The sequence below is a fragment of the Python bivittatus genome, unplaced genomic scaffold (genome assembly GCF_059951505.1).
Source record: "Python bivittatus isolate LINGU-HERP-01145 unplaced genomic scaffold, Pbiv_v1 ctg000020_np1212, whole genome shotgun sequence".
Taxonomy (NCBI): domain Eukaryota; kingdom Metazoa; phylum Chordata; class Lepidosauria; order Squamata; family Pythonidae; genus Python; species Python bivittatus.
In genome coordinates this window covers 123451873-123464971 of record NW_028277030.1, presented here as the reverse complement: position 1 = coordinate 123464971, position 13099 = coordinate 123451873, and positions in this window count along the sequence as shown.

The following is a 13099-nucleotide window of genomic DNA, read 5'->3' as shown; positions in this document are numbered from 1 at the left end:
TACTGCTCTGAAGTAAACAGGCATCTGTGTTTCAAGAGAAAGACTGTATAATAAATAAAGTAAAATAAAAACCTTGAGTGCAGCTGGTGGAAATCTTAGGGTAAATCAGATCAAGCATGGATTAAAGCCCATTAAAGCATTATTCCCTAATGGAGGAGTTAGCAAAGAAGGCCTGGTTTTCTGTCTCCATTGTGTTTGTACTGAGTATGTTTTTTCACACTGTACAGCCTCGTCCTCATACAGTACCTGCTATGTGATAGGGAGATGGAGGGAGCAGTCAAAGGCTCATTATGAGCACTGTGTCACTCCTTGTGAATAAGTAAATTGGATCCAACTTGATTTATATTCTAATGCTGGGGGAAGACATCTTGAGATAACTGAAACAACCATTTGTCCTGTTGCTTCAGATTCTTTTCAGCTTGGGGATCCTGAGATGAAGGCACCTCCCCTTTACTCAATCTTTGCCCTTTCTGGCTAGTCCCCTGCCCTGATAAAGGGAATTCACATTTCCTCAAAGGAACAATATGTTCCAATCTATTAAGACCATTGTTAAATAAATCAGCTAGTCCCAAATATACAATTTTGGCTATAAGGAGATCAAGAAAGAAATAATAACTCCAGGAACATCTGGAGGATACTAATTATCTGCAATCATTTCAGTCAAACATTTAGCCAGGTTATTTGATTGATTGATCAATCTTTAGACCACTGCAATCCTATGGCTTTCAGCCATTTACAAGAATAAAATATCCAGGGAACAATAATAAAAATATGGGACTGACTCTTTAGTTACCTTGGTAGATTACTTATGGCAAGAACTGAAGACGGAGTGTAGCCCTCCTAGTTTTCTTGGACCCCTTAATGGAGTTCAATATCACTATCAGATCATTCTGGAACTCCTAACTGGCAAAGTTTAGACGGAGAGTATTATTCAGAAGTAATGCTGTCTGTCCTGTTGGGTCATGTCCAGAAGATGGTGCTGGGGTATTACTGTTCAACTGTGAATCCTTTGGCCTGTAGCAAGACACAGAATACCCTCTTATCCTTCGGTTGTTTAATAACTTTGTGTGTCCTGTCTAGGGCTGCTGCTGGAATCTTCCAGTCATACAGCAAGAAGAACACAGTGTAATGAGTAAACTATCCAAGAAAAAAGACTAGAAGACCACATGAACAAAACAAGGGAAAAACAGGAATCAAGATATACATGTAAAAACAGGTTTCAGGATATAAGTTGGAATGGTATATATCAATAGGCAAGATCCAAGTACTTTTAGAACTATGAAACTGACATTGAGTTCTTGCAATATGATCAGGTCTTTTAACATATGCTTCTCTTAACCCTCATCTATTCCAGTGTTTTCTGGTTAGAGTAATTGGACCGAGTCTGATTTTTTAAAAATTTCTTTACCTTAAATTGGATTCTTAAGCTCTTCATCCACCTGTAAAGACATATACATCCTTGATTTTGTGGGCTTGGAGACCCTCGAAGTTATTCCAATTCCAGGCCAGAAAGAGGCTGACTAGCACTCAGCTCAGTTGCTTAACAGTTTTTTTTCTTTTTTAAAAGTAGTTTGTTTTTTTAAAATAGTTTTATTAGTCCATTATCAAACAAAGAAACATAAAATAATGCAAAATAAAATAAAATGAACAATTTACCATACATAGATGCTTAAGGAAAGAGAAACATTATACAACAAAAAATACATAAAAAGAACAAACAAAAAACCCTATAATTACAACTACATCCCAAGTTCACCTGATCTTGTAAGTCTAAAACAAAACCAAAAACCCTAAGCTTTCAGTGTTGACCAACCTGTCCCAAAATGTTTTCTAAAGGGTAAGATAATGTGACATTTTCTGATTAACCAAGTATATAATTTTCTCAAAAATGGCTTAACAGTTCTTTTTTTTTTTTTCGTTCTGTCTTCATTTTGGACACATTAGAAGTTCCTGGTTATTAATAGCTATTCTTCCTCCTCATCTAATTAATCTAAATCAGCTGATTCATACCACTATAGCATTGCTGGAAGAGGGCATTAGAGCTTTAGAGTGAGATACCAGCCAAAGCCACAGCCAGTCACCAATGTGTATCAATGTTGGTACTTACTTAGTCCACATATTCTGGTCACTTTTTAACCTATCTGTTTCTATTTTTTTCCAGAAAAGAGAGTTCATCTTTTTTTACTACAGTATAGTGGCTACCTTAATCTGTGATACAGCTGCTGTACACATGTTCATGGGATTCTGGTGTGTATGAGAGACGTGTAGTGGGATGCTCTCGGGTAAATTTTCCAAAATGATTGTTGACCTGACATTTGGTCAATGAATGAACCACTAGGTGGCACTAAAGAGTTGGAGTTTTGTATCTTTCCCCTGTCATCTTGGATTTTGCAGCCAAGAAGCAGCCACAGAACATTTTAGAAGTTGGACTTTGAGACAGGGGCTTTGCTGAGTAGTTGTAGGGTGGCAGGTTGAGCTATCCTCAAATGCAGCAAACAAAGCCGCTGCAGAAGCCAAGGTTCCAGTCTCCTTCATGGCCAGAGCAATGTAAATGCGGAGAAAGGCTTCCTGTCCACTCTCCACCCCAATGGTAGAGAAAGACTCCCAGACCACTCATTCTGCAGCACACCAGAAAAGGAAACGGGTATTCTAGTGCAGGAGAGGCCAAGTGCAGCACCCCCCTATTGGGTGCTTCGGGTTGTACAGTCTCTTGGCAGAGGTCTCTTGGCAGAGGTCAGACTCCTTTCAGACTGATTAGTTGACCTAACCCTAACAAAGGCAAAAAAATGGGAACCGCAAAAAAGTGGCGCTCTCACACACAACCAAAATGGTACTGCAGAAGGCATAGAGCCAAATGACTGGGCAGAAGGGGTTATTGTCACAGAAGAACTAGACCAAGAACTGAGTAGATCACCAACCTCAACATTTCAAGCCTCCTCCTCCACCCACCCTGGATTATTTGCATGCAATACTTTGTGCGGTTGTTGTGTGGAAAACACATCACTTCCACAATGAAACACCTCAAGCCTTCTTCAGGCTGCCTTAGCAGTTGGCTGACAATAAGGGGAGAGAGTAGAGATCAAGAGGAATAACTTTGGCAAGTGGTAAGTGGGGCATCTTTCCAACGAGGCAAAGAGGCTGTGTGGATGGGCTCAATTCAGGCATGATGAACAGGCTGAAAGTAAGTCCAGGTAAGAGAATTGCTGTACACTCATGAGGAAATTAAGGTATGAATCTGGGATTCAGCTTGTTTGAAGTGAGACTGTATTGCTCCTAGAAGAGCAAGTCCACAGTCTGGCTGTGCTCCTTCACCCCAGCTGCCTCTCAGCTCTCTGGATGGCAGCAATGCCAGGTGGGGCAGCTGCTTAACTACATTTAGTGATCCAGCGGACCAGATCTGGCTACAGTTCTGCATACCTTGACCTCATCACAGTTATTCTACCTGTCTTGCAACACACCTCATGCGCTGCTTCTCTTGAGAAGGGTCAAAATCTTCAGCTGGTGCAAAACGCAACATCTAGGCTGTCAACTAATATGCAATACTAGGGCCATATTATGTTATATGCTAATCCTGCACTAATTGACAATTATTTTCTGACCGTGGTTGAAGGTGTGGATTTTAACCTGGAAACCCAAAACAGTTTAGTCCCATGTAAGTAATCCCTTATTTCAATAAAAAACTTGTCCAGGTATTGAGACTGGCAGGAGAAGCTCTCTTAAAAATATCCCCACTTTTGTCTCTGTTTTGCCAGGCCTGTCTGATGGGCACATGGAAGAATTGTTCCCAAGCTATGGAAAAGTCTCCCCTGGGAGTGGCATTTGCCCCCCAAATTTCCACTTAAGGTCTTCTTTTACAGACAGGTCTTTTAGGATTTTAAATAATATTTTAACTGTTTATATTTTCTTATTTGGTTTTAATTATTTATATATTATTTCAGATTGTTATATACCATAAGTGCTCTATGGGCAGAAATAAAGGCTATAAATAAAACAAAATTAAATAATTTAATAAAATTAAGAAGAACTGAGAATTGTGTCTTTTGTCAAGAGATGGAACCAAGTCTGACCCTTCTTACCTTCTTACAGCTTCCTTTGTCCAGCTCAGTTTTCTATCATATTTTTAAAATTTATTTATTGTTGCAGTACTGTTACCCCAATGGGTTAAGTATCAGTAAAAGTTCAGCGGCAGTGGCAGTTTAAAAGTACATAATATATAATACATGCAACCTCCAAGCGTGAATTATCAGGTGACCAGTTAATACTTATTCCATTCCGTTCCAGTAAACACTGCAGAATATTCAGGAGGCTTTCCCGGTTGCATTTCCCACAGAAGAAAATTTAAGGTAAACGTGCTAATCAGCAACACAAACCAAGGTTGCATAAAAAGAACCTCCAGTCATAGCCTGCAGTTCATGCCTTGTCTTAAGATGGGATGGGAAAGAATCTAGCATGTTCTTAAATCATTTTATGTAAAATAAACCTTTTCAACCCTTCTATTATCCTCTCTGGGGCAATTTCATAAAGCATCACCTTTGCTTAATCTTCCAATCCAAAACTTCACCAGACAGCAAGGTAGGATAAACCTAGATAAAATGCCAGTCACAATTTAATATTGTAAACTATTCAGTAATGACAGAATGCAGATGTTTTTGAAATGAACATGCACAGCCTTCCCCCTCAGAAAATGTGTACTCAGATGCTGGAGCCATTTATTATTAAAACATGGGAGGGTACCTCTTTATGAAAGCCAATATATAATCCAGATAATGTTGTAACATCCTCCCCCCAATTCAGATCTAGATAATTTAAATTGTCACATTTTTAAATGTCCTCCCTTACACTCCCTGCTGCCATTAATTCAGTAAATACTTTTAAATCCTGGGATCTAACTGTCCATATGGCAAAGTGAAAAGATGTACATATAATAGAAAATGTTGCTGTAACCCAGATAAATTAAAAGGAATGTGGAATTACTTACAGCATTATGCATGTTTCTATTTTAAACATTCCAGATTGGGGTGGGGTGGGGTGGGGTGGGGTGGGGGAGAATGGATGTTTCTAGCCAAAGATTTATAATCTTTATTTTTCAGTTTATATACATTATTTCTGGTTGTATCAACCACCCCATAATTAGTATCAGCACAATAATAATTAGTGGAGGTTATCAGTTGGATAATATGAATCTGTGTCTAATCACTGAATGCCATTTCATAAGCTTTTAGTTGTACTGCATAGGTAAACAACCTTTTCAGCCCAACAGCCATACAGGTTGTCCAGCAGCAGCTCAGAGGCCGTGTTCCTCCAGTGCCTGTACCACCCACTCCACCCACCTACACTTTACCCTCCAACCCATCTACAGACATCAGGCTAAGAGAAAATGTGATTTGTGTGATGTTGATTCAGCAAGCTGTACAAACCCTGTAACTGGTTACAGCTTAGTGTATAGGGCAAACGACCCAATTTTATGAAATAAAACATTGAATTGGTTAAGCAAACCATGGTTTAGCACACTATGTGGAACTAGTCCCATTTTGCTTCTTGCACTGATACCCTCACCTTCCTCATACCCTCCAGCTTGCCCTACCCTACCTGACTTCCACATACATACTTGAAGTCACAAGCAGAGAAGGAAGGTTCTTCCTACCTGGGATGCAGCACAAGATTACTGAATTTCTGGGATGGTGAAGGAAGCCTATGGCTACCCTGCCTGAAATTGTTCCTCTGCCATCTGGGGCTGCCATCATCATCTTATATCTTATTTCAAGTCAAAAAGAAATTCATCATTTTGACTTGCATGTCAAAATCAATTGTTTCTGCCTGGCCCACTAGATCCAGGAGGGTTGGCATGTTCTGGGTCCCCTCCATTAAGCAGTGCCATCTGACAGAACCCAGGAAGCGGGTCTTCTCTGTTGTAGTGCCTGCCCTTTGGAACATCATAAAACACACACACACACAATTTGGCCCTGATCTTGTTGGCATTTCATAAATCCTTGCAGACCTGGTTGTCCCCCTGGGCACTGGGCCTGTAGGTTAGATGAGTCCATCTCTGTGGTTTTCTCTGATATGACTGAGATAATGAGTTTGAGTCTGATTGCCCTCAGTTGCCATTCCCTATTATTGTGTCATTGTTTATTAGGTTTTTGCTTGTTTTTGTTTTAATCCTGTGATTGCAAACTGGGCAGCTATATAAATCAATTAAATAAACAAGCAAATAAATAAAAGCTATTACTATCTATCTATTTATTGAAGGTTTTAAAAAGGGAGATAAAAATTAATACAAACTACTATAAAGGAAGAAAAAAGAAAAAGAAAAATCAAAGAGAAAGCTAAAAGTGCAAGAAAGAAAAAAAGGAAAAGGAAAATAGAAAAGAAAGAAAAAAGGTACAAAGGAGTGGCTTCCAATCTTCTTTACAGTAGTTATATGTACAACTATAAATTCACCTCTTTCTCTAAAGATACAACATGACTCTTTCTTTCTATAATCTATCCTGTCTAAACATCAAAACCATAAATCATAAGTTCATTTTTTTCTGTTTTATGCAAAAAGTCCATAAGGGGTTTCCAGTCAGCAATAAACGTGGATATTGCCTTTTCTCTAATAAAAGAAGTCAATTTGGCCATCTCAGCAACTTCCGTCATCTTCACCAACCATTCCTCCATTGTAGGTATTGCCGAATCTTTCCAGCTTTGTGCATACAGGAATCTTGCTGCAGTTGTCATATACAAAAACAAAGTTCCATCATTTTTTTCCAGCTGTTTGACCATCAATCCCAAAAGAAAGACCTCTGGTTTCAATTATATATTAATCTTTAAAATCCTCTGAATCAGTGTATGTATTTGAATCCAAAATTTTATAGGTTTTTTACACATCCACATAGCATGATAAAATGTCCCTTCTTGTTATTTGCAATTCTAACATAAATTTGAAGTGCCTTTATACATTCTAGAAAATTTCTCTGGTGATATATACCAACGGTACATCATTTTACAAAAATTCTTTTTAAGATTATAACATCGTGTAAATTTCAGTCCTTTCAACCACATATTTTCCCATTGTTCCACTAGTATAACCAAAAGTTTTAGTCCACTTTAGAAAACCGTTGGCAACTAAATCCCTCTGCCACTAATTCTTCTCTTGATTTTATTTTGTCAAGGGAAATACAAAATAAAAATTCTAGTATCTCATGATAAGTTAGCCTGTTAACTTATTTGTGTTTGCCTATTATCTCTCATCTACAAAATGCTTCTTGTACTGAGAGTCACAAAGGTGCTTTTGGACACACTGTGGGTTTGTATCTATTCCATATTCTCAATAGGGCACATCTAACCTAATGATTTTTAAAGTCCACATTAACCTTGGCTTTATTGTACCAGAGATACCCATGTCACCCAAATAACTCCAAAACTCTAACTCCCACAATGACAATTATAGTTTCTCCCATCTTAACATGTCTTATTTAACTTAATTCCATATCTTCACAGAGTTATTTTGAAATAATATATCATTCATATTTGTCATAGTGATACCAGATATTTTATTTTCTTCTCAATCTTAAAACCAGTTTTATTAATCAATTCTGTTTGATCTTCTATGTTCATGCTTTTTGTTAATACCTTCATCTTCTGTTTCTTGATCTTAAAACCTGCTAATGCATCAAATTCTTTTAGTTTTCCCATTAATGTTTAAATTCCCTTTAAAGGATCTTCCAAAACCAATTCATCTGCAAAAGTCCTTAACTTATAAGTTTCTTTTTTAATCTTTACTCCCACAATCCTCTCATCTTGTCTTATATCTCTATTCAGTATTTCAAGAACTAAAATAAACAAGAGAGGAGACAGTGGGCATCCCTGTCTTGTTTCTTTTTGTATCTCACAAGACTTTGTTAAAACTCGATTAACAATTATTTGTGCTTTCTGTGAAGTGTAAATTGATCTTACCCATTTTATAAAGCTCTCTCCAAAGTTCATATCTTCCAAAACTTTGAACAAGAAAGCCCAGTTCAAATTGTCAAAGGCCTTCTCTGCATCTACAAAAATCAGTGTGGCTTGTTTTTCATTATGTTGCTCCAAATATTCCAAAATGTCCAACACTTTCCTAACATTGTCCTTTAACTGCCATTTAGGTAAAAACCCACATTGATCCTCATGAATAAATTTTTGCAAAATTATTTTCAGTCTATCACTTAGAATCATTGTGAACAACTTCTAGTCATTTTTCAATAATGATATTAGCCTGTAGTTTCTTGCTACAATCAAATCTTGTCCCACTTATTATTATTATATTATCATTATTATTATTAGTGCTATATTGGCCTCTTTCCAACTCTCTGGCATCTTTCCTCCCTGTAAGATAGAGTTCATCATATTTTGTAAATGTTGTAAAAGTTCATCCTCAAAACATTTATAATAAGAACCTGATAAACCATCTGGTCCAGGCATCTTTCCTGATTTAATCTTTTTTATAACTTCACAAACTTCCCTTATTGTTATAGGTCCATTTATAATCTGTTTCTGTTTCTCTGTAATCCTCAGTAAATTTTAGGTATTCATCTATTGTCTATTTTAGGTATTCATCGATTTTCTCCAGAGAGATGTCACAAATAAAAGCTATTACTGATAGCACTTGTATCATTTACTGGTATGTCCAGTGGCAGAAGTATTTGCAAGTTTATGTTGAGTACCTTTTATTTTTGTGTGTTATCAGCTTTTGTATTTTTACTGAGAGTCGGTAGCTGTTCTCCAATGTAATAAGCAAAAGGACATGCCATCTGCATCATTATGGAGGTTTGGTCACACGTGCAAACTATTGCTGGTGCCAGCATTACACAGCCCAGATCAATTTGTCTGCAGATGCTGTTGAATCAGGATTAGGTTTTAAATGTGCCAAACTTCTGCTCTTGTAAAGCCTAATTTCTGATTAAGTAAGCCTTTGCTAATCATTATTTTATCATATAACCTACAGTTTTACTTTTAGAAAATCATTATTGTTAAGTAACAAATAATTATTTAAGCCTCCAGTTCTTGCAATCATATCCAATACATCTGTAGGTGTTTTGAGAGCAATCCAAACTATTCATTGATCATAAAGTTTTTATCCTGTGAATGTTCTAAAAAATGCCTCACAGAACTTTTCTGGCTAATATTTTTATGAAAGCTTTGTCTACACATGCTTGTCTATATATCTATATCTATATCTATATAACTGGAATTCCTACTCTTGGTAACAATCATTTTTTTCAATCTTTTAATTTTTGACCTTTTCAAACAAAATGTTGCTGACAGAAAAAAATGGAAATAAACAATGGGAAAAGCAAAAAACAAGGAACAAGCTAGTATTTACATTCTACACTAAACCATAGTGTAGGTTTTTTTAGTTTTGGTTTGGTTTGGCATGACATTACATGATATGACATGAGAACTCAGTCACTGTGGTTTTTAAACCATGATTTATGGTTTCATGTATTCTGTGAATCTAGCCAATCGTTTAGTTATATGTTCATCAAACTGATATCTTGTTACTATTTCTAAAACACTCAAAGTAGCTTTCAACAAACCTTGATTTATCATAAATAATGAGCCCAGACTATGTATTTATAAAAACAATATAGTCAATTTTTAAACTTTGATTTCTGATTTTCCTCATTCATTCATTCATTCATTCTGGCCGCCCCACTCCAGTAGACTCTGGGTAGCATACAAAACTAGAAAAAAATATAAAAAGTGCTAAAAACATTGAATCACACAGGCACCCCAGGCTAAAATAATCTAACAATGGCAAAAACAGCAACACAAAACAGGGACATTGAACAAATCATAAACATCAACCCCATGTTGGGGAGTAAAGCCAGGTTTTCAAAGCTTTCCAGAACCCCAGGAGAGAGGTCACTGGCCTTATCTCTGGGGGCCGCAACAAAGAAGGTACACTTTGGAGGTCCCACAAGATTGCAGCGTTTAATAGAGGGTACCTGGAGTGCACCCACTGTGCTGGAACATACTGGGCAGGCAGAAACAATTGGAGACAAGCAGTCCCTCAGATATTTAGGCCCTACGCCATACAGGGCTTTATAGATAATAACCAGCACCTTGAATTGCACTTGGAAGCAGAATGGCAGCCAATACAGCTCGTGCAGCAGTGGTGACACATGTGCTCATTGAGAGGCACCTGTTACTGCTCACGCAGCTGCATTTTGAACCAGCTGTAGCTTCTGGGTGGCCTTCAAGGGCAGCCCCATGTAGAGTACATTGCGATAATCCAGTCGTGAGGTGACCAGGGCATGAATGACTGTCTGAAGTGTCTCCCAATCAAGGAAAGTAGTGATATCAGAAAGAAACACTGGATTCTTAATCAGTACTGCCTGATTTCATATCCAAAACAATGTACATCATAAACATACTTTGAGTTAATCACCTAATACAGATTTCAAAAGCTTTTCCAAAAGGCTGATTCTTGAGTCACACTTGGTTTTAAACTATAATATGGTTTGATGAATGTTGAATTGTGGTGTTATGTGTATCCAATTATTGTAGCTTGCAAATCATCATTTATAGTTAGGGCACTATGTGACCTCACCCAAGTATATAAACCATGGTTCCCAGAATATACTCAGTTTTTTTAACAAACAGAAAGGGGTCAGTTGATCCAGTTGTGCAATTTCAGAGTTGAAAGAGGTTATTTATGCCCCTGAGTGCAATGCCCTGCAAGCCCCCGCAGATAGCTATCTACCCTCTGTTTCAAGTCATCCAGTGAATGGAAACCTGCCACCTCTCTGGGCAATTGGTCTCATTGTCCAATTGCCCTTACTATTCAGATTTTTTTTCTGGTAGCATTCAATCAGACTTCGGCTTCCTATAAATTATTCTGTGTCTAGTATACTGGAAAGATAAAGAACAAATTTTGACCTTCCATGTGACATCTTTTCTCATTCTGATATGATCACAGTTGACCTGTTTTGCCCAGCTAGTTATAAGACAAAAAGATCTGGAAAGAAAGAACAGCTGAAAAAGGATGCCTCCTGCTATGGAACTCACTGCTAAAGTCTGGCAGGACAGAACATGTCTTCCAAATATTGATCATCTCCAAGCCATGGCTATTGTTGTCCACTTGGCCAAGGTGCAGTGCTGAAATTAAGTTAAACCAGTACTTACCAGTGCAAGGGCTCGTGAGATACCAGACATTTTCTGGAGAAAGTGGGTAGACTCTCTGTAATCCCAAAATGGCGACTTTTGACTAGTAAGCATGATTGTATGCTGACTGAACCACTAGTGAGGAAATTTGACTGGGTTAGTGGCTGATTGTGTTAAATAAGTTGTGGGAACAGGTTTCGTGAAAAGTGTAAACCCTATCTGTTTCTTATTTCATCTTCATATTCTAACTTTTAGGCTCCCTATTTGCTGAAATTAATCTCATCTCTAGTATTTATTTCCTCAGCCCATTCATCTTCTTGCCATATGCACTACTGAGGATATCTTGTTTTTCATTCTGATGCATGTCATTTCCTGTTGCCATCAGCTACAGTATTCTGATTCTCCCTTGCATTCAGCTTCTTATTCACTCTCAAGAGGAGATGTGAGGAATCTTGATCCTCAGATGCCGTTTAGTCATAGTTCCTTCCACTTTTAGTCAATATGCTCAAAAGAGAAAGCTGTTGGGAGATGTAGTTCTTTTCATCTCATCCCTGAACCTTCTTTTATTCAAGAATAAATTTATGCTTTACTCTTTTACTCATCCATGACCAGCAAAAGTACCAGGAGATCAGAACCCTAGAAGCAAAAATAGATGCAACAGGTGATATCTCTTCTGACTAGTTCCTTGGGTTATTCAGAACCTCATTATTTTGCTTCTCTGACATTTATTTTCTTACAATACCTGAGGAATAGCTTGGGCTCCCTATGGATTTCCAAGGGATCATATCCAACCAGGAAGTAAGATTCTTATCATTTCTCTTCATTATATAAATATACTTCTTTTAACAAGATGCTGAGGTTACTTACTACTAGTTCCCAATGTCTCCTTTGTGCAAAGGGTTTAAACAACTCAATCAGTAAACTCAACATGGCTCTAAAGTTAATACAATCTTATATTTATAATAGGAATATCACATATATACCTCATAGAAGATTGGATCATTCTTTCATATCTAGTGGCAACGTTACAAACCTCAGCAATTTTGGGAAACAATTATTTAAGGAGGAAATGAAGATCGACTCCTTTTTTGCCAGTTGTTTTTCTGCTGCCTCATCAAGGTTTATATTCTTACAAAGTACATTGAGTTGGCTTTATATATAACTGCTGCTAGGATACTCTGTGCCTTCCACTGGAAATGACATTCAATCCCTTCATTAGAGGATTAAATTTAGGGAATATGCTTCACTGTCAAAAAATAATTTAATATCTTAAAAAAAAGTCTGGTGCTAACTTTAATTTAATTTGAAAACTCTTTATGAAGTGTAATTCTGCAGATAGCCTTCTGCTACATTCAAAGTTTTGGATTCTTCAACATTTTTTAAACACTAGATTTTGTCTGATTGACCATAAAATGAAGGATGGACTGCTTCAGATTAGTTGGAAATTGTTAATTCTTATTTTGTCTGTTAAATGTTGTTGTTCCAAATGTTTTTGTTACTTCAGCTGTTTTTGTCAGTTTCTAATATTAGTTCTTAAATTCTAACCCATTGTATGGTTAACTTGATATCTGTTGCAATCTAATGTTCCAATCTATAGTGGATTTTTTCCTTTTTCCTTTTAATATTTTGTAAATACTTCATGTAATTTTTACTTGTAAATTTTTAATGTGTTCTCTTTTTTCCTTCCTCTTTCTCTCCTTTTCCTGTTTTCACTCTTCAGGTATCTTTAAAAATGAACAAACAAAAATGGATGCAGATATATATGCCTCATGAAAAAGGATTCCTTTTGCAGTCCTTAAGCCTCTCAATGGGACTGGTGGATTGCGTTTTAACACAGCCATCTGGCAGCGCCTTTAGAAGTAGTAAGCACCCTGTCAAACAGCCAATATACACCTTCCAAAAGCCACAAAAACACTGAACATTTATTGTGAATATATAATAAATAGATGACAAACAAATCATGTAGGATACCCAA